The following is a 23,778-nucleotide window of genomic DNA, read 5'->3' on the forward strand; positions in this document are numbered from 1 at the left end:
CCAAGTTTCATCGCTTAATCCGTATTTGGTAATGAATTATCGCACTTTTTCGAATTTTCGAAATTTTCGATATCGAAAAAGTGGGCGTGGTTATTGTCCGATATCGTTAATTTTAAATAGCGATCTGAGATGTGTTCCCAGGAACATACATACCAAATTTCATCAGGATACCTTGAAATGTACTCAAGTTATCGTGTTAACGGACAGACGGACAGACATCGCTCAATCGAATTTTTTTTCGATACTGATGATTTTCATATATGGAAGTCTATATCTATCTCGATTCCTTTATACCTTTACAACCAACCGTTTTCCAATCAAAGTTAATATACTCTGTGAGCTCTCTTCAACTGAGTATAAAAAAATATATGCGCCATCAATATTTTTGAGTAAATAATGATTTGACGGGATGTCCCGTTAGTTTTTTAAAAAGCGAAAGTCTTTATCTACCCTAGTAATGAAAAGAGAGCTTAGCTTTCCATATAGACTACGTCCAATGCACTTGTTTTCCTTACTTAAGGATCCAAGTTCGGTTTCCGAACCGTGTAAATCAAACATTAAAATGCTTCAGGAAAGTCAAAATGGTGTCGAAAATGGGCGAAACCTTGTAAAACTACGAATACTATGAAAAAAAGAATTTTTGTTCAAAACTGATGCACTTTTCGTGTATTCGGAACTCCTAACAGTTCGCCCTCTATCTCATTTAAATGCTTTTCTCAGGCGAATTTGACATTGCCATGTCATAGGCGGAGTCAATCGTACCCACTGCATTACCCAATCTATAGCTCCGAACTAGATACAAATTTCCACCTTAGATCTAGTTGCTCCACCTACAAAAAAACATTCAAGGCGCGATATACATCAGAAGAGCATTTAGGTCGAGCTTATCTTCCAATTTGCGTCGTGCTCCTACAGATTGGCAGGACGTGACCTACATGTTTAACGCCGACTCCAAGTGGCATCTGCAAGGCAGATGAGTTTTCACTGCGAAGCTTTTAACGGCAGAAGTACACTCGGAGTGTTCGCCAAATCACTGCTGAGGGGCGACCCCACTTAGAAAAACTTTTTTATAATTGAAAATTGAGATCACTTCCTGACCATTTCAGGAAGACTTCAAGAGTACTTCGATATTGTTTAAGGATTATTTCGGGTACATCATGACAAGACACTATATTGTTCTTTTTTTATTTATTGTGTTTATTTTGTATTCCTTACCTCAAGATCTTTTTCAGTTTTTATTTAGGAACTCTGACCAAGCGGTGGGAAGTGCTATAAACGTTTCGTCTTCTCATACCGTTAGCAATCCTCAAGTTGGAAAGCCATTTGGTTGATTTGACCCTATCAATTTTTCTTTATGATAGAGGAACATGTTGATTTTTTTGTTCTTTTGTTTGTTTTGCGGTTAGTTGGAGTGGGGGTTGGTAAGCGATGCTGATAATGTGGCAGGGTACGGTGCTTGTCTGTTCCATTTTAAGACAAGTGCTTCATTAGAGTTATAAATATTTTATACCGGATATTTTCAAGCCTCCTCTTCGACTGTGCACAAGCGCGGCGAATCTCTCTCTTTTTCATTTCGCACTTCCCAGAGCGACTAAGCTTCTGATAAAAACTTAAATAAACAACTAAACTGACTTCGTATGGACACAAAAATTTCTAAGCGTTTCGTTAGTAAAAAATGTTGTAAAGTACATACATATGCAAATAAGAATGAGATTGTACATTCAGTGTCACAAAGCTACAGACATTAGAAATCGTGCTTAATGGAGGGCGTTTAACATAGATTAGATTAGACATTTGTTTTAGAAAATATAATGTTTATTTTTGTACCAAAACAAATGTTTAATTTAATGAAAAGACCAAAATATTTTAAAAATTTTCGTGCGCAAATATTGTACAAAGTATGTATTGCATTCACCATTGGCTTACTTAAAATTCGAAATATGTGTGATAATATTTCAATAATGAACATCGTAATCATAATCATTCAGCATCGTAGGCGCTGATTTATTTGCAAAAATTAAGTAATCCACTATGATTAAAATGTAAATACTTTACGCTGATAGTCTCTGATATCAATAGTTGTTGGTTGATTACGCAATCTAAAACGTATCTCAGTATTTTATAGAAGCAATTTGTAGTTATTGTGCACCCCCTCTGAAAAACAGTTGCCTAATATGAGGAATATCATTTCCTAAAAAATGTTCATTAAATTATTTTTGTATAAGACTTTTCATTAACTTGAGGTTAAATTTAAAATGTTTTGATTGAATATTTCTCACAATACTTGCATGTACGAGTTAGTTCAGTGAATAGGAGTACTCGACTGTAAAGTTGCGGTCCTCGACTAGAAATCCACCGTGACAGAGTTACACAATTACATTTTTTAACCTTATTTTATTTAATTTCTCCATTTTTTACACAAAGTATTCCTATAATAAAGGAAGAAAAAAATTCTTTACTTTGAGAAAATTACTTGTTTAGATTAAGGTAAATTTATGGTGAAAAACCAATCCCATTTTTTTTTTTCGTTTTCAGGAATTTTAAGGATTATTTTAGTATAGCGAATTCATAATACACAAAATAAATAAAATAAATGCAAGACGATATAACCTCCGAATAGATTTAAGACCGAGCTTTTCTTCCAATTTGCTGCGTGCTCCTTTTAATTTTCATACAAATTGGCGGTACGGGACTTACATGTTTTATGCCGAACGGCATCTGCAAGGCAGATGAGTTTTCAGTCATCACAAGAAATACACTCGGAGTGTTTGCCAAATCACTGCCGAGGAGCGACCACGTTTAGAAATATTTTATTTTTTTTTTCAAAATTGTTGATGTTGCTTTGATCTTCGGTGTTGTAGGCAGAGTACGCTACCACCACACTATGGTGGCCGCAAGCAAAGCAAAAAAGAAAGCAGCGTTTCCCTATTTGATTTATAATTATTATTCTACATACGTTTATATAAATATATAAGTAGGTAAACATACTCGTATATTTATTTCTATATGCGTGCAGTGATGTCTCTACCTCTAGAGGAAATGTCTAAGTTTGAACTGGTGCATTTCTAGTACGTTCTGCACCATAACTAGTTTGCCCTCAATCTATTTTATATGGTTTCAGATGCCGAATTTTACATGGCGGTGGGAAACTAGTGAAAATCGATCCACTATCGAACTCGTTATTATTTTGTGATTTACGTCTAGTTCTGAACCAGATATTTGTACCACTGGTTACTTCCCTACAGGGTACTCACTGACACCCCAAATAAATGGAAACATCTCATAAGCGGCCAAAAGTGCGATTCTTCAATTTTTCATGTCATTGAATCATGTTTCTTTTATTACTTATGTTAAAATAATATAAAATAATAATAAATTAATAACAGATATTGTTAGCCTAGCTAGTTTTAGTAAAGGTATATTTGGTTTTATTTTTTCGATCGCTAGATCTTGGGTTACTCGTTTTTGAATATATCTCGGAAAATATAGGCAATATGAAAATTTCGTTAAACATCGATACCATTACCCAAAACCTTCGGGAATTGTGTCAACGTATGAGTATGAACCATATTGATTTTACTAATTATCGCAGATTATTAATATTCATTATTACATATTTATTTTGATATCTATTATAAGATTTGTAATCAGTAGATTGAATTAATAAATTAATAAATAAAATAAATAAATAAATATATGAGTGTGTATGTACGTATGAACTTAACTACATGGATCAGCTTTTTTGCTTTTGTTTGTTTGTTTTCATTTGAATGCAAAGATAAGCGACTTACTGATAACAAGTTTATCACCGGTTACCGGCACATTATCGCGCACACTCAATGGTGACGATACCTCTACATACTTAGATATGTGATGTATGTATAATTAAGTTAGCAGTTTAATAATATAAAAATTAAATTTATCTCTTCGGATCTCTCACGCATCTACTCATTTACATAGCCTGTGGCAAATCGCAATAATTTCGAATTAACATGGAACATCGCTAGACTTTACTACTTCTAATTTCTTAGCGGCGCTTTCAACTGAAAATAAATAAATTTTTACCTTAGGTATTGAAAACAGCTAATCAGAAACAACACTGTTCACCAGAGTTCGGATTCATCAGTTAAAATTTTATGTCCCTTTGTTGAATTTTTTCGGTGCTCTGAGTCGTGTGAGAATTTTCAAATTTGTCATTCAATGGGACGTCGATTAGCACGATTTCTAAAAATAGCTCGATCCGTGCGTCACCTAGCAAAATTATTTGTAATGAGTATTGCACTCCCAATAACATATGAATCACTTTTCATATTTCAAGTCTATAGCTTTGCGGGATGCTTCTCAAAAGGGGATCGCAACATGTCAAATAAAAATCCTTGAAAGGAAACAATAAGAAAAAACGCAAACTGCAATTTTTTTCCAATTTAATTATGAGAAAACTTTTTCCAATCTAAGTGCAAAATATGTTCCTCTATTCTTGTTTTCTGTATTCTTGGGGAACCCCCACATTGTATTCTTTCGCTTATTTGACACTTCACTAAATACTAACACCCTCTACACAAAGCAATGTTAAAATAATTAACGAACTGACACCTCAGCGTTGTGAACCAAGTTCTAGTCAGCCAAACTGCATATCAAATAGCCAACTGTGAAGTATCTTGAATTATTATCGTTTTGCGCAGTTGGCAATTTCTATAAGAAATTTCATTCACGTGAATTAAACTTTTTATGTTTGACATTTTCGTTGTTGTTGTTGTTGCTAATGTTTTTGAACTTGGTATGTTTTTTAACAGCATGGAATTAAAGAACTGAAATTTGTTGATGCAAACTCCACGAGTAGAATTGGCAAGAGGTACCCGAATTTAAAGTGCAATGACTCCGTCAAGCCAGACAGTCAACTCATTTATTTGTAAGCAAAAGAAAACTGCTTTAAAGACATAAATTAAATTGCCAGTCGCACAAATATTTTACAAGCATAAAAACGTACATACATAATGCGAGTATAAATTTAAAGAACAGTCGCTTAATTCCATAGTATGGACTTTGAGCAGCCGAAAACTGAGAATTATTGTGTGAAGCATGAGACAAAGCCTCCCGTTTTTTGAGCAAGTTTAAAATGTCAAAGATTCACGAAGAATTAATGTAATATGAGTAAAGCAAGCCCATTGCAAAGATATTCAAAGAATTTGTCATTTAAGGGAAAATAACAATCATTGGAGGAATTTGCTTTTTGGAGGAGACTGAAATATGAATTTAAGATTACTTGATAAGGCAATTATGAATGTAACTTAAAATTTAAATAAATTTTTAAGGTACTACATTCATATAAGGCATCTACGGATCAGTATACATATATTTATTCCTTGAAAGAGTTCAATTAAAGAAACTATCCCTTATTATTCGGACTGTGAAATGACTCGGAGGTTAATTTGATAGTAGTCTTTTTGATCTATGCTTCTGGGATGGAAAAAAATAATGCAAAAGAAGTTTTAGATTTTAAATTTTATTTATTAGTGTACATTATTCGAACGTTTTTTTGATTGACAATCCAGTGAAACGAACCGAAAGTAAGTTTTTGAATATACATATGTAGGTATTTCCGAAAAGTGTCAACCAAGAGCAAAAATTAATTTCTGCCTAGAATAATTTCAAAGATGTCACTTGTTAGCTGCATATGTCGTCCTTTAAAATACCAAATATTGGCCCGATTTTTCGGTTGATATATTGAAAATTTGTTTGGATAAGCTTCAATATATGCCCTTTTTCTCGACGTTGGGGCAGCGCACTGCCCTCATGTGGCCTAACTCAACCAGGCTAATCTTGTTCATGTACCCACACCCCGTGGTATCGCCGTGGGACAAAACGTCTAGGAGGGAAAGGGGGAGCAGGCGATTTAGTCGCCACTGCTTCTAATGCCTCATTCTCGATTTCGGCATGCATCAATGGCGTCATCACTAGAAACGCCATTATACGGAATGCAGTCCAACATTGTATGTCTCTGCACATTAGGAGAACTAATTTCCTAATGGAAGGCTCCTCCAAAAATTCCTGGCATAGACGTCCGACGCCTTTTCGTGGAGTTCTCTAAGGACCTGCTTATGTTTTTGGCTTCATACGGCTGGGTTCTCAGGTGCCGTATTTCTTCATAATGCTTACTTTCTTTCCTACCGCCCTGAAGTGCTCCTTAAAAGTTAGTCTTGAGTCAATGTTTACTCCTAAATATTTTAAGAAAAGACTAACTCATCTACAGTTCCCTTTGAAGTCACCAACACCACTTCTATCGTATTGCTAGCCATTTCCAGCCCCATGTTCGTCAGCCATTCCTTTATTCTTCAGATGGCGTCATTACATAATGCTTGGAGCAGATCCAGCATCTTGGCCACTGCTACTACAACAATATCATCTGCATAGCCGAAAATTTGTGTGCCTCCGTGAAAGTCGATTTGTAGCATAACATCATACATCGCATTCCATAGCGTTGGCCCTTGAACAGAACCCTGAGGGACACCGCCGGGGAGGTTTGTGATTTTTCACAAGCGTTCGGATGCAAAGTATATTTCAAGTTTAGAAAAATAAATCTCAGCAGTGGTTTTATGTATCCAAATTTTTAGCCTAGGGTAACTTAGGGTGTCTTAATGGTCCTATTATTTGTTTTTTAAAAGCATTAGCAGTTGAAATTGTAAGGATGTGAAAAGTTGTAACACTTTTGTTTTTTATTTCTTTATAAATTTATTTGAAACAGAATTTCTCATATCTGAGTGGTGAAGTTGCAAGCTTAATTTTGCAAGATTTAATGCGACTTTAGGCATAGCTGAAAAACGGTTGTACCGATTTTAATAAATGATTCAGGGATCATTTACGGAAACATTTTCTTTCTTTAATCCTCAATGGAAGAATATTTTAGGTTATACTCAAAAACGGTTTGACCGATTCAATAACTTTTCTCTTTATTCATTTGGACTAAGTGTTCATTTATAGGAAAACAATTTTTTGAATATCCTCAATTTATAAATATTTTAGCTAATGGAACTAGTTTATCTGATTTTGTACCTGCTGTTATTTCCCTTTCGTATATTGTAAGAAGTGATATAAATTTCAATTTTTCCTATGCAACCAGTGCTGCCGTTCGCAAATAAAAATGTTAGGAAGTGAGAATAAGAGGTAAAAACTGCTTAAAAGTTATGCAGATAGCGACCAAAGCTACGTCTAACGGGTCTGCTTGTTTATAATAAAATATGAATATGCCATTGGTTATTTGCGTGAAAAGTTCAATTCGATTCTTGACCAAAAAAACGTCGCTGCAGAGATAAAAGCTAGTCAGTTATTATCAGGGATGCACCTTAACGTTAAGTTATCGTTTATCAAAAAATTTCCACCGTTTCCGTTGAAACACTTCGAAATATTATTGATAAAGAAATTATCAAGATAAATTGTATCTCGTTTTTAACCGAAACGAAAAGCTTTCGTTAACGTTAAAAACGTTAACAAAAACGTGATACTTTATGTTTGAATTGTGCTGGCAATGCTATAGCCATGGTGAAGCCGTAAGGTGGCAACAACGAGCGCACATACACACACAAACTCTATGTAATTTGTTTGTGTAATTCGTTGGTGGTAATGTCAAAAATACTCTGAGAAATGTTTGTACTGTCAAAATTCATGAGAAAAGTTGCAATCAGCTTGGCTAATGCTTTCACCTTTAATGACTCCGCCATCAATCAGCTTTGCCAGCATAGTTTGAAATTAATAATCAACATAAACGATTTGATTTCGTTTTGATATGGCAGAAAACGAAACGAAATCATTTCGTTAATTTGACGATCTTAACGTTAATAAACGAAGCAAAATGACTTCGTTTCGTTTATTAACGTTGATTATCGTAACGAAATGATATCGTTTCGTTGGTTAAGCATGCCTGGTTATTATCCTTGTGTATTCCTTTGTTTATCATTCCAACAACATTTTAATGTAGCAGAAACCGTTTCGATAAAGTCTAAGAAAATATTCTGTCACCTAAAATACTAGGTACGTTTTCGGAATGTCATGGTGGAATAACCAGGCGATGTAAGCCGTCAATTGTCTCTCTCTAAATTCTTCTTTGTTCTGTCATTCGACTATCTGAAAAATTTTCACCAATGTTGCCCCAGAGAAAGTGTTGTTTTCTTGCATTTTTCAGGAGTAAAATATGGTAGTTTTATTACTTTTTTCACATAAACTAGTAGGTGAATATCGATGGACCTTTACTGGATTTAATTACAGTATTATATTCATCATTTGAGTATCTTTCGTGTTATCTTTCATCAGTAAGGCCGTGTTTAACTATTAGGTTCATATTGTTGATGTTTCCATTATATATAAATTGAAACAGGTCTTTGTTCAAACAAACTATTTATATTCACGTCATAACCAACTAAGGATTTTCGTCTGTGCAACGCTACTGAGGACCATCGAGAAATATTTTTGTCATTCCTGCATCAAGAACACCAAAACTGTAGTATTAGACCTTATTTATGTAAAAACTTCGCTAAAACAATGGATTTCTAAATATAGTTACAAAAAATAATAATTGACCACTAAGTAATGTTACAGTTATGTATTGTAATTTAGAATATATGAATCCGACTCGATCGGATCAGCATCTTCTGGTTCTAGGCCGCCTGTCGCGGGGCTAGTATATCCCCTGGCATATTTTAGTAATGAATAACTTGGTAAAACGTTAGTAATACATCATGAATTCAACTGTCAGGAGTTTTTGGGGGATCTTTTGATCAAGTTTGTATAATATATTAGAAGGGCATATGTTTTAGTTCCGACTCTCAACGACAAATCAACAGAGCAGATGGCAATATCAATGCATTTTTAGGGATGGAAACACATTTAGAAGTATTATGGTCACTTCCAAGTGGGACTGTAAAACTTTTCACCGAACCCGAAACCCATTTAAGTGCGCAAAGTTACTATAGTTCAACTAAATAATGGATAACACCTATCCCTTTTATGTCCGGTTTTGCGATGAAAGCTTCAACTTCAGTTGAAATTGAGGTAAGTTTACTTTAGACGCACTGGTCCTCTATCTCCTCTTTTGTATTGGCGTTAGGTGACACTGATATGCTGAAAAAACAGTTTCTGTAATGGCCTTCGTAGCAAGGTATTAATTTTTCTGCTCCTATTTTTTAAAAGCGGCTAAAAATTGTACCCTCTTCTCACCGTTGAAAATACATCCCTACAGTTTCAGATAGCGTACATCTTCTGTATTTGTTTATTTACTTCACCTGGTGATTCCACCATGACAGCTGTGTATCGCTTTCGGAAAATATTTGTAAATGTTAAATAAATAAAATAAAATTTAAAAAAAAGTGTACCAGCATGAATCGTCCGCAACTTTGGAAACACCCATATATTGTCAAATGTTAGATAATTGAGCATGGCGGGTTCTTGGCGGCAGCGTAGACCGCATTAATAGCAATTAATTCAAAAGACATTGAACTATGTGTGTGTGTCCATATTTATTTAATTGGAACTAATCTGGTACAAATCGGTGCCATTAAAATTTTACTGCTTTTGTGCACTTTCAACGGTACAGATTATTTATTATGTATTTAATACTAAATACATAATTTATTTCCTGTCTTAACTCTCAGTAGTTGTTTGTTCCCACTTAAATGCTTAGCCATGAATAAGAAATGTTAATGCATTTATAATATTTGCAACATTTTTGCCTTAATTTTATCAATTGATTAATGACGTCGAATGTTTGTATGTGCGTTTGCGATATGCATGCATGTAAATGGTGCACCCATTTCGGTGCAACTTCAAATAAAACTTAGGAAAAAAGAAAATGTAAACATGAAATTTTTAATGGTTCATTCAAAATTAATTTTATAACTATATCTTTTTCGTAGTCCATCGACAGAAATTTTTTGTGTTACGTCACAGCTGCGTAGCAACATATAAGTATAAGTATGTAACAGCACGTCAATACCGATTCCGATGCTAGTAGTGTGCTTTTAACGTGAGTACCTACTTTAAGGGTCAACCTCCCGGTGTTAAAACATAACGGATTTAATTGCATGATCACTGACCCAACTATCGGCTCCATGTTTCATGCGTTAACACTTCATAGCCGAGTCATTGGCACCAAATTAGCTTGTAATCGGGTGTACAATCACAAGTTTTTACCTTAGTAAGATACGGTTGTAGGGTTATTATTATTTTTATTTAACTTTGTATTTTAGTTACTTTGAACTTGGTAATTTTAAAATGTTTTATCAATATTTTAATTTCAATATTGATTTTTCAATTTTCAAAAATTTTCATTATGGTGAAAAATCTATATACATATGTATATATAAATGAATGTCCATTTGTGTGAGGCTTATAGAATCAAAGATGCGCCGGTCGATTTTGTTCAAACATACACATAAGTTGCGTATACCTCACGCGGTGGTTTGCACATATGTAGGTTCGGTTGCGATCGACGCACAGGGTCTCGAGATATAGGCCAAAACGTGGACCCGGGTACCCCTATAATGTGTTTATACTATATGGACATCAAACGAAAGCTGTTGATGAGTGCTATAGTACAGGATAATTTTCATACAACTGGGAGGCTAGGGTTTCGAGATATAGCCCAAAACCAGGACTCGGGTACCCCTAGAATGTGTTTATACAATTTGGATATCAAACGAAAGCTGTTGATGAGTGCTATAGTACAGGATAATTTTCATACAACTGGGAGGCTACGGTTTCGAGATATAGCCCAAAACCAGGACCCGGGTACCCCTAGAATGTGTTTATACAATATGGACATCAAACGAAAGCTGTTGATGAGTGCTATAGTACAGGATAATTTTCATACAACTGGGAGGCTAGGGTCTCTCGATATATAGCCCACAACCTAGGCCCGGATACACCTAGAATGTGTTTTTACATCATGGGTATCAAATTGCAGTTGTTGATGTGTGCTATAATACAGAGTAAGTTTTACACGGCTGAGTGACTAGGGTCTCGAGATATAGGCCAAAACATGGACCCCGATATCCCTAGAATGTGTGTGTATTATGGATATCAAATAAAAGCTGTTGCTGAGAGCTTTAAAGTAATTTTCATTGTGATATTCGGTTTAGTTGCATCAACCTAGCAAAACTGATAAATATGCATGCGAAGCCGAAGTTAAGACATGAATTAATGATACCCACATACCTATTTACATACGTCCTATTCGATTTGCCTCAAATTCGGTATATAAATTTGCCTATATTAGTATTTACGATCCTTATTTCCAGGACTGGGATTAGGACTAGGACTGGGACTGAGACTCGTAGTGGGACTGGAACAAAATACATAACACCCTCTGGGACTGGCAAGAGGGGGGAGGGCAGAGTTAGACGGAAAAACCTTATTAAAATGTATGCAGATAGACCAAATTTAGGGCAGAACAACGTCTGCCGGGTCTGCTAGTTTAAAATAAATATGACGCATACATTTTGGCGTAGTGAAAAATATAGTTTAAAGTTTTCATAAATAAAAACGTGGTTTAAATCTCCACAACGGTGTCTATCAAAGCTCGTTACCATTTTCAGGATAATGGCATCCGGTTGCAAGGTAACACCACCTTGAGTTCCATTAACATTCTATTCCAAGCATAAATAGTTCGATGCATCAGCTCCGACGCCAAATACAACTTGACAACTTTCCAACGAAAAATACCGCATTACTCCGAACAGAATGCCTTATTGCCAACTTCAGCGGAGAAGAGACTACATGGCTTAGTTAAGTAAAAGTAAACTCTCCCGCATTAAGGAAAAATCCAACATGCGAGATGATGCCCCCGCGAATCTCCCGCTAGGGGGCCGATCTCAAGGATAGGAAATGAAACCTGTAAACAAGCATCAAGCGATATATTATATTCACGTCGCAACTGGCTAATCCTGTTCCCCGCGGTACAGTTTTTATTGACCGTGATATTGTCACGCAAGCGATGTACGTGCCAGCCTTGCTCCCTTTCGAGTTATCACCCCTCAGGATTGGATAGGCTCTTTTGGTATTTTATTTGCCTTTTACGAACGGTATACCTACTGCGGACATATTCTTACCCTTTGATTCTACTAGCCACCAGGAATGACGTCCTGAAAATATTATAAAAAAAGCCGCGACAGGCAGAAGATTTTAAGCGCGGGACAAACTCCTCTAAAACGAAAACGGCGACCTTGTAACCGATGTCTTCTCTGCCCTCCTAAATGGAGACAGCGATTATGAACCCGAGCCCGCAGTCGATGATTATGGAAGAAATGGGTGAACGCCCATCCGACGATAGCCAGATTAATAAACCCACAAGGTCGCGGGCGCTGCGCCAACTAAATTGGCTGAGGTATTCCTATTTGACAATAAGGATTGATAAGGAAAGCTCACTTGGACAACACGAAGGTCCGTTATGATACTACATACAACAAAAATAACGGTGGCGTATATCTAGCTACTTAGAGAATCTTTGGGTAGCAACGATACAGTTCCGAATGATACCGATCTCAACCTTGGATAAATCCTCGGGAGATCCAAGTGAGTCGTGGATAAGATTAAAAAGAAAAACGCAAGGTAACGCTGCTTTTTCAAATGGTTTTATTTAGCTTGACTTGACAGGCAGGCCGCACGGCCGCATTCACGGCCGTTGTGAACGAATTTTGTAATTGAAATTTAAGTAACTTCCCGATAAGGTACAAGCGTGAAACTTGGAATATAGTTCAGAACCCGATGACAATGCAATAATAAGAAAAAATTCGCCGCTAGGTGGTGCAAGGATCGAGATATTCACAAAAATCCTATTTGTGGTCCGATTTGGCTCATGTTTGGAACACATAATATATACAAGAATAGAAAGCGACCTATGAAAAAAAATCGCCGCTAGGTGGCGCAAGGATCGAGATATTCACAAAAATCGTATTTGCGGTCCGATTTGGCTCATATTTGGAACACATAACACATAAAAGAATAAAAAGCGCCCTATAAAAAAATCGCCGCTAGGAGGCGCAAGGATCGAGATATTCAAAAAATCGTATTTGTGGCCCGATTTGGCTCATATTTGGAACACATAACACATACAAGAATAAAAAGCGACCTATAAAAGAATCGCCGCTAGGTGGCGCAAGGATCGAGATATTCACAAAAATCGTATTTGTGGTCCGATTTAGCTCATATTTGGAACACATAACACATACAAGAATAAAAAGCGACCTATAAAAAATCGCCGCTAGGTGGCGCAAGGATCGAGAATTCACAAAAATCGGTGGTCCGATTTGGCTCATATTTTGAATAAATATTACATATGATCCGGTAGAAGTGACATCAAAATATTTTGTAGTTGGAGGAGGGATACGTGGCGCAGAGTCGAGTGAAGTCTTTGGAAGGATTATGTATTGAGGACTTAGATTGTAACAAATTGTCAGGAAAGAGTCCTTGTAATAATGAGTCACTAAATGAACTAAATAGAATGACAAATAATAGGCAATTAAATAAAGACTAAAATCTTGAAAATAAAATAATAAAAAAAAAATTTTTAATTAAACGGTTTTATTGAAAACAATACTTACATGAAGTAATAATAACACTAAAAGATAGAAAATAATTAGGTAGTTCCTAGGTACTAGTCATCACCCTTCTCATCAATCTAAGGCGTTGATCAGACAATTAAATAAAAGCGTTGGACGCGTCAAATTTCTATTGATAGTCATATATGAGACCAACTGAACCTTAATAAGGTTATGCTACGCCTCACATTTTTAGAAATTTCACGCGCCCAACGCTTTTATTGAATTGTCTTATCAACGCCCTAGATTAATGAGGAGTGTGATGAATAGTACCTAGGACCTACCTAATTATTTTCTAGCTTTTAGTATTATTATTACTTCATGTAAATATTATTTTCGATAAAACCGTTTAACTTCAAAAATTTTTTTTAATTATTATTTTGTTTTTTGGTTATTGTTGTATTAACGATTAAAATACTCCCCGAAGATTTTGGGGAGTGTTATAGATGTTGATGGTCCTTTGCCTGATATAGATCCGGTATGTTCCAATAACAAGCACTATAAAGGTTCTAGCCCGATCCTCTCGGGAACGAATAAATATGACCACATTAAAGTTTCTAGGCCATAAGCTCCCCCACCCAAACTTTTTCATTTTAGATGAAACTTTTTTCAAGTCAAATGAAACCATACTTCTAAGGTAATTTTCAATATATTTATATCGTATTTTATAACGCTGTTTATCAAATTTTTCTTTAAGACAACAACTATTTCTAATTAACCACATTCAAGGCAAAATTTTGGCCAAATTTTCTTTGTGAATTTAACCTGCAGTTAAGGTCAGCTTAATTTAACCTTGCCTTTTGATCATTTCAATTTTTTAATAGATAAAGTAGCGGGGTTAAACGCTAGGCAACTTGTATACTACAGTTTAACCACCCACTGGAAATAAGCAACTATATTTTTTACTTGCATCTACTCCTCTTATATATGAAGCACATTCTTCTTCTACATATACTTCGTTAATAGCGTAGGAATAAAGCAACGTAGAGAACAAAGAGAAGGAACCAAAGAGCATGATGTGATCGTATTTCCTATTCACTGTCTGACACCAACTAACACATCGATTGCATCCTCTGTATTATGCTTTGCTCTTTGACCAACGACTTACCTAACAACATAGAACGACGGCAAGGTATTGAGAGAAACATTACTTTTACCAACTATATAGTAGAGCATGTGGACTGTGGATAGATCTTTTTTAACTATGCTGAAAAACATAACCGTAAAAAGTGATTTTTTCTACTCTGTGGCGCAGTCACATTGCACTTCACTCGTTTGGGCCTTTGAAAACAAAAACAAGTATTCCATTATTTTTCATTGTATATTGTATTTAAATGTAATACTTAGAATAGATACATTAGACTGGGTCGATTTAATAACCCATATCACGCCTTCGATTTTTCGATAGGATTTGTGCTCAGGAAAAAAAGTTCCACTACGCATACCCAAAAAAATAATTTTCGAGCCTGCAAAATTTAATTTTTTTTTACTTTTTTCGACTTTGATTTTTAAGGTTTTTTTCATGACCTCCTAAAAAGACTTTTATATTTATACCCTGCCCGAACCAAAAACGTCCGCTAAAAACGTTGGTATACATGAAAATAATACAATCGGATGATGGTTAAACTGTAGTTTATAAGTTTCCTAGCGTTTAACCCTACTACTTTATATATTAAAAAATTGAAACGATCAAAAGGCAAGGTTAAACTAAGCTGACCTTAACTGCAGCTTAATTCTAAAATAAAATTTGGGCAAAAATTTTGCCTTCAATGTGGTTAATTAGAAATAGTTGTCGTGTTAAAGAAAAATTTGATAAATAGCGTTATAAAGTACGGTATAAATATATTGACAATTACATTAGAAGTATGGTTTCATTTGACTTGAAAAAAGTTTCATTTGAAATGAAAAAAGTTTCATTTGAAATGAAAAAAGTTTCAATTGAAACGAAAAAAGTTTCATTTGATTTGAAAAAAGTTTCATTTGAAATGAGAAAAGTTTCATTTGGAATGAAAAAAGTTTCATTTGACTTGAAATAAGTTTCATTTGACTTGAAATAGTTTCATTTGACCTGAAAATGCTATATATATATGTAAGCGAAAAAGTCAAGAAAACCTTTGTACAAAAGAAAAAAAAATATAAAAATTATATCACTTCAACCATCGCAGGAGTGCGGGTTCGAATCCCACTCCGGGGAGAAAAGGCTTTGAAGAGATTTAAAATAAGGTATAATCGAAACAGCTGTCGCCTTGTCCGTCCTGATGTCACGTTGTTTAAATTTTTCCAAAATTATTAAATAAATTATAAAATTAAAAATTGCTTCAAATAAATGTTTTCATACATTTAAAGCAATGATTACCCTTACCTCACTTAAAAATGCATAAATATTTTAATTTTCGTTATATTTTGTAAGGTTTCTCTAAGATTTCGAAAAGTCAACGAATTTTTTATAAACTGCTGAAAACGCAAAAATGCCTTCTTTTTTGATAACGTTTAGATTTGTTAGCAGACTGAATAGAAATAAAGTTATGGGCCAATGTATGAATCAACCCATGAAAGAGGAGTTACGGACGCGACCCATTTTAGACAATAGTAAAACATGTTAATCAAATTTTCCTGAAAAATGTATTTAATATTTCCAAACAAGTACACATAACTATTCTACATATGAAAAGTTTTTGAATTTCAATTGCACGTTTGCTTATTAAAAATTTGTTTTAAATTTTTGGGTAACGGACGCGGCAACATAGAAAGGGTACGGGAAATTTATAAAAACTGATTTTTCCAAAGTTTTTTATACTTCCGTTTAATGCTTAATAAAAGTCTAGAACATTTTTCCGGATAAAAAGACAAGCTTTTTTTTAAAGAATTTGTATTAGAGTTTCATAATAAAGTTATTTGAATATTCTTTCAAGTTTAGAAGTACGAAAAGAGTCTGGCTGGACAAAGCCCCTATGGATAGTGCATGGCAAAAAGTTAGTAACTTCAAATATCGTTACGAAGATGATATCGCACACCTAGATCAATGTGGAGCTAACTCAAAAATCGGAATCTACGAAGTTATGCGTACCTCCGGACTTCCAAAATCAATTTCTAACGAACTGTGTACTCAATTTATTAATTTACTAATTTACTTATTAACCAGAAAAGTATTTGTAAAAATTTAAAAATGTATTGGCGAAAATGGGAGAGGCAGTCATTTTTCGCGTTTTTTGAATATTTTAATTTTTTTAGTTGATCGCTGTTTTGATCTTGATGTGCATATGAAAATCAGCTTTTACAAAATTGCGAAAGGAAGGTAACTTTTTTGCACGATATCTGCAAAAGCCACTACGACTCGAGCTTCATAGTATACCACCATTCCTACCTCGGGTGAAAGTATGCGCTGACGAAGTTTCCGCTTTTATAAAATGACGAAGGTCTGGCAGTGATGGGCGCATATTCTAATAATTTGTATGGAAAATACATTTTTTTATTTTGCTGAGCTGGCGGGGCGTTTTCCATATATTTTTTGTTTGCCTGCCCAAATATATAAAGATATGCACCGGCATTTGCAATGTTGCCAGTCAACGTCCTTCAACTTATCTAATCGATGGAGTCGTAAAATTGGCACTAAAAAGTAAAAAAAAAAAACTGTGTCAAATAAATTACATTTCGCAATATTTTCATTATCACATTTAACATTTGTTCACTTTTGCATAAGTAAATCAGTTTTACAGAGTTTATTTTTTGTGATAAAAAATCAACGATAACATTTACTTAAGACAGTGTCAATGGCACACGAAAAAAAAAAAAATAAACGCAGGGAGATTTGAAGAGATAAATTAATTTTATCTATGAATACTTTTATCATTAGAAAATAAAAAAAGAGAAAAAATGCACTAAATATTTTATTTGATATAGTCATGGTTTGTCTTTATTTAAGGACGAAAACTGTTAAAATTGTCAAAATATTCGGAATAAAACGGAATTATTGTGTCGTACTGAAATATGGTATCTGAGATTTATCGCATATATTTATCTTCCGTCGCTTTTATAATATAACAGAATCTGGTGATAATTCCCTTCAGGGGAGATTTTGATTATCCATCAAACAAAATGCCAGTCAGCATTAATCATACTTGCTCGCAAAGCATGAACAAGTTAATCAATTAAGCTATGCTCGTCCACCTTCAGTTTGATTATTTTGGTAGATATGTTCGCATTGCAACAAAAACTTGGCACTTCTGAGGTGCGTTAGAGAGTTTTGTTAAGAAAAATTGCTCAAAAATGCGCGTAAATCAGTTTATATGAATTGCAATAATTTACTTGGTTTGCTAATTCAAACATTTGAGGTATCATTAGAAAAATTATTTTCAAAAAACTAGGTACCTACTCGCACTTACCAAAAGTATATGTAGCTAAGCATTTTTAACCCTGCGATTAGCGGTGAACCAATTCAACACATCTTAGCGTTGTCGTCTGGCTATACGACATTTTACACTTTGAGCTTTATCCACAAATATTTGAATTTTTATTTAAATTTTTAAGAAAACTCGTCGCACACTGTGACTACTTGCCCAGAAATAAGTTTAAATTTTTATTGATAAATTTTGATATGAATACAAACTATGAGGTCTTGTAGGCTGTATTCGTCTAGCCATACGGCAACGCTAAAATGTGACATAATCAACTTTGGTACAAAAAAACAGATAAAATAAAAAAAAACCGATTCGCAATTATTATAAAGACCGCCTCTAAACTTAAAAAGTCACTAAAACTTTTCATGATCGGGTGGGTGGCAGTAAAGTTATTCATGAAAATAAAGCCTTCTCTTCTGGCCAGACGCCACAGTCTATCGGAGGTTTAAATAAGACCAGCTATTGTAAACTTTTCTTAATAATTTGACTTTTTCTGAGTGTATGTGTAAGTAATCAATAAAGATAAACATATAAGTAAATTTGTCTAATTTTAAGATAACGCCAACAACTTCTACACATACAAATATGCACTCTATGATTACATGCTTATCACTTAATCAAATAAAAATACCAACATCAATAAACTACCGATTATTCGCATAGTAAACACTCAGTGTTAATGAATGAAAATATAAATTTTACGAAACTGCAAACCTGTTCACAGGTATGAAGGCTTCGTTTCTGAATTTAGTAAGTGTCTGCACGAAAGCTTTGAAACTATTTCTGAAAGGGTAGGTGACTATGACCTGTGGCTATGTATGCTCATTATTTCTGAAAACTTATAGACACTTGGTAATGAATTAGCAAAACATATTCAAATGAAACGTATTCTAGGGCTTCTTCTGGCCCACATTTACTTAGGTTAGTATCTCTAAAAGGGTGAAACCGAACATTACATACCCAGCTGTACACTTGAAATGCTGTTGTTGTTTGTTTTGTGTGATTAATAGTGTTACAAGGCTGCGCAATAATACATATACATATGGTTCTATTCTGAACAAATTTTTCTTCGAGTTGTGACTCCCGAAACATAGAAAATTGCTTAGTAATAAAAGAGGCGGTGCCATGCCCATTTTTTTAAATTTGAAGTTTTTCATATTTATTGTTATAAATCCACTTGGGAAATAAAATACCATTGATATAAAGATCTTTTTTGCAAATATATAGCTTATTTTATACAGCCACGACCCTTTTGAAAATTTTTTATATAAAAGAGGACGTGGTCCTTAACCCATTTCGTTAATTTTTCTTCAAAGCATTCCTTATAGTAAAGGCAACATCTCTGCCGTATTTTGTTACGATAGGTTTAACGATTTTTGATTTATGATTAATAATATTTGTAAAATTGATTTTATCACAAGTGGGCGGCGCCACGCCCGTTTAAAAAATTGTTTTCAAAATTTTATCAAAAGTCTCAATATCAGTCCACACTTCAAATTTCAACATTCTAGGTGTATTATTCACTAAATAATCAGGTTTTTTGTGTTTTCCAAAATGCTATATATATAAAAAGTGGGCGCGGTTATCATCAGATTTCGCTCATTTTCAATACCAATCTATTCTGGGTCCAGATAAGTTCGTGTATCAAATTTGTTGAAGATATCTCAATTTTTACTCAAGTTATTGTGTTAACGGACAGATGACGGACAGACAGACGGATGGACATGGCTCAATCAATTTTTTTTTCGATAATGATGATTTTGATATATGGAAGTCTATATCTATTTCGATTCATTTATACCTGTACAACCAACCGTTATCCAATCAAAGTTCTAATACCCTGTGTACAAGTACAGCTGGGTATAAAAATAGTCCTCTACTAAACCTCGTTTCGTTCGAAAAAACCAGCATCACTCACTGATAAATTTTGTTATCTCGCCTAGTGGTCGATGTAACTGAAGGAATTTGTACCTCCGCCTGGTCACATTTGCTTATTTTTTAAAATATTTGTTTTGCTGTTGCCAAGAGCAAAGTAAACAAACTTATAATATTTTTATACGAAAACCGCTTTTTCTTTTCGTAGCTCATTAATAATTCTTCATTTCTTTCTTTCCAGGTAATAATTTGAAAGTACATGCCAACTTTGTGAAAAATTCAATATGGTAAGTTTGAAAAGAAGTTGTTCTTTACAACAGCATTTGTGGAAGCGAATAGCGCAAACTCCATACCAATTTCTTCAAAAAATTTTTGAGATAAAAACATCCAAGTTATTCATAAAAAATAAGATCTGTTTTTAAAGCCTTTATAATTCGAAATTTGTATGAAATATCATTTTAAAAAGCTTTAGGAAACTTTTGAATATTTTAGGAATACATACCCCCTGTATGTATATTGGGGATGGTTCTTATATATCAAATAAGCCATTCACCTCCACCTCTTCAAACGGTAATACCAAGTTTAAAAGTATCATAGAGAAATACTAGCTTAGGCCTCTCATCAACACTTCTTAACCGTCTCCAATCGAAACCAACGTATATATGTCAAATTTTTGACCTTGGTACTCATGCTTGTGGGATGAGACTAAAATGTGCAAATTGGATTAGTTTACAACAACTAATGCATGACGTGGCTGAATGCGCTTGTAACACTTCAACCATCGGGAGAAAAGGCTTTGAAGGATTTACAAGGTATAACCGAAACAGCTGTCGCCTTGTCCATCCTGATGTCACGTTGTTTAAAATTTTTCCAAAAATAATTTTAAAAAAATCATTTAATACTTTAGAGAAAAGTTCTACTAAAGATTTATGTTCCCCCATACATTGGCGATGACATATATCGAAGAAGATTTATTGATGAGCCGTATCGGCTTTATGCACACATCAACATAGTCGAGTGAATAAAAAAACAGAGGTTGGATGAGCCATGCTATGCGACTGAAAAAAGATGCTTCGCCCCAAGATGTATTCTTAAGATGAAGACTCCTAATCCATTGAAAATACCCGTTGGAAACTTTTGTTGGTGACTTTTTCTATATTGGATTACTTGTAGGGAAAAGTGCAGGTTTTAGAACTTTTTACAGTTGTCACTTATGCGAAGAATAGGAAAAATTAGCAACTTGATAAAAATCTAAAATATTTGTCAAATTAATCATATTATATAATTTTTTTATTTTTTTTTTTATATAAATTTCATAGAAGAATGCAGTAAATATCAACAGTCTGTTAATTTGAAATGTTTGTTTTGCCGTGATTTTACATATCCCAAAGTTCACGACACAGTAAAAACAACAAGCGATGCTATTTGAGTGACTAAAATTATTGAATCTTATATGGATGACCGGCAATAAAAAATGGATATCTGTAAGAATGAATAGAAGAAAGACATATAAACATTTCCATAAAACCGAAATACAAATAAATTCCTATGAAATTGTCTTATTCCTACAATATTTTATTTTGATTTTAATTTTATTTTTATTTTTATTTTGTTTTATATAAAAATAGTTCTGAGTTTTGTGCATTTTGTATAGGTCACGTTGCAATAGCACATTTAAGCTAGCGGTCATGAACAACTTTTTTTAATTTTCAATTTCTTCTTTGCACAATTTGTATTGGATTGACAGTTGCTAATTTGCTGAAAGTTTACTACGATTTTTGATGCAGCGTATTTGCAATGACGTAGCAAATGCATAACCAAATATTTTGATGGTGCAATTTGTAAATATACTACGTCAGTTTGAAAATGCAATGATGCAAAACCATTTGCACAAATCCTGAACTGCTCTATAGAAATATGAGCTGAGATTTCATATAAAGTATACGTATTGGAAGAAATTGTATGTATGTATATGGCAATATATCTCCCAAATACTGAATGTGTCCATAGCGCCAAAGTTAGGCAAACAAAAGTAAAATTTCAAATAAACTTTGAATTCCAAAATGTACGAAAAGGACCCGTATAGTAAGGGAATTCAGAGTTTTTTGAATTTAAAGTTGGATACGTTGATATAGCAAATATAATCTAGGGATCGTGAATAATTTTATTAATAAAAAAATTTTTTTTGTCACATTTTCTTTTGTTTTGAGCATAGTTTGGGGCAGTGCACTAAATTTTGATTGCATTGCAATTTCATTAGCATAAAGCAATATTGGAAAAATTTGAGTATACACTATTCTGCCTTTCTCCACCACGAATAAAAAAAATATTGCAGTCATTTTATTTTTCCTCTACCACTCAGAAAAAAATATATTAATTTATTAAAAGTTCTCTATGCCTCCACGCAAATGAGAAAAGAAAAATGTTTGTGCACTAAGTTGAAGCAGATAATATTTTCACTACCAGCTTTTAAATTTTATTAAACAATTTTTCAGCTTCACTCCCACTATATCTGAGTGAGCCTGATATCTTTTGCATTAACACGCAACTGCGAATGATGCTGGTGCTTTATTGCAATACCCCAACTCTGGTTTTGATAATTGCTGTTTTGCATGCCGTGGATTAACTAATTTTGTATGGCAATGGCCGCAAAGTGGTCAGATGTAATAACCACATCTGACTACTTTGTAGTACTTGTCAACTAACTACTAGTCACCTCATTTCTGCCGCATTATAAGTTAAGGCCGTAACACAATGCCATTCTTCATACAGATGCGTTTAACACAAGCTTATGCATTCGAATAACATCGCCACAATCAACCAAGATATTGCGTTTGTAAATATGAAAGAACTTCAGACTTGGCAATTTGAGTTTATTACGCCTTGCCCATTCACATACGAAATTTCGCAAAGCACTGTTATAAACATTCTCCCTGTACAACAAAAATACTTGCTAACATATTTTGTGTCGTAATCGATTGTTATATTGCAGTTTTTAATTGCGAAATATGTTAGAAAATGTACCAACCAGTGGGAAAAATAATTTCACTTGCAAAGTGTGCCAACACCCTTAGCCAAAGCAAATGTCAAATTCTTCTTCTTATGATTTGCTTGAAACAAAATTTGGGAGATGTCTTCTTTTCAATATCAGATGGCACAATTGTCGCTCATTCTACCGTTCTCCATAAAAATACGTGCATTCTACTCATAATGCATAAGCTTGTGTTAAACTCATCTATATGAAAAACTGCTTATGTGCCGGAGCTATTAGATTATTGTCAACTGTTATATGTAATTGTTATACTAAGAAGCATGTCTTATCTGCGATGCATCACGTGGAACTATATACCCACAACAGCCGGCTTTTAATCGGTAAGCATGAAATCAGATCTTGGCGAAGGTGAGGGTAAATTTTTTTTTTTTTTTTTATACTCAGTTGAGCAGAGCTCACAGAGTATATTAAGTTTGATTGGATAACGGTTGGTTGTACATATATAAAGGAATCGAGATAGATACAGACTTCCATATATCAAAATAATCAGGATCGAAAAAAAATTTGATTGAGCCATGTCCGTCCGTCCGTCCGTTAACACGATAACTTGAGTAAATTTTGAGGTATCTTGATGAAATTTGGTATGTAGGTTCCTGAGCACTCATCTCAGATCGCTATTTAAAATGAACGATATCGGACTATAACCACGCCCACTTTTTCGATATCGAAAATTTCGAAAAACCGAAAAAGTGCGATAATTCATTACAAAAGACCGATAAAGCGACGAAAATTGGTAGATGAGTTGAACTTATGGCGCAGAATAGAAAATTAGTAAAATTTTGGACAATGGGCGTGGCACCGCCCACTTTTAAAAGAAGGTAATTTAAAACTTTTGCAAGGTGTAATTTGGCAGTCGTTGAAGATATCATGA

General features: G+C 34.1%; 1 protein-coding gene across 12 annotated transcripts in view; it reads left to right on the forward strand.

Annotated features, from left to right (window-relative positions):
* The window catches only part of rgn (regeneration), a 399,549-nt gene that overhangs the window by 50,330 nt on the left and 325,441 nt on the right, over window positions 1–23,778 (forward strand). For 2 of the 12 annotated variants that reach the window (XM_067789675.1, XM_067789678.1), the window contains exon 2: window positions 21,175–21,339. The exons of 9 other annotated variants lie outside the window; for them this stretch is intronic. The gene's annotated coding sequence lies outside the window, so the exon portion shown is untranslated. Of the gene's footprint in view, window positions 1–21,174; window positions 21,340–23,778 lie in introns of those variants that run through there. One more of the 12 variants, XM_067789680.1, reaches the window with a different exon arrangement.

This window comes from Eurosta solidaginis, chromosome 5 (assembly GCF_040869045.1).
Source record: "Eurosta solidaginis isolate ZX-2024a chromosome 5, ASM4086904v1, whole genome shotgun sequence".
Taxonomy (NCBI): domain Eukaryota; kingdom Metazoa; phylum Arthropoda; class Insecta; order Diptera; family Tephritidae; genus Eurosta; species Eurosta solidaginis.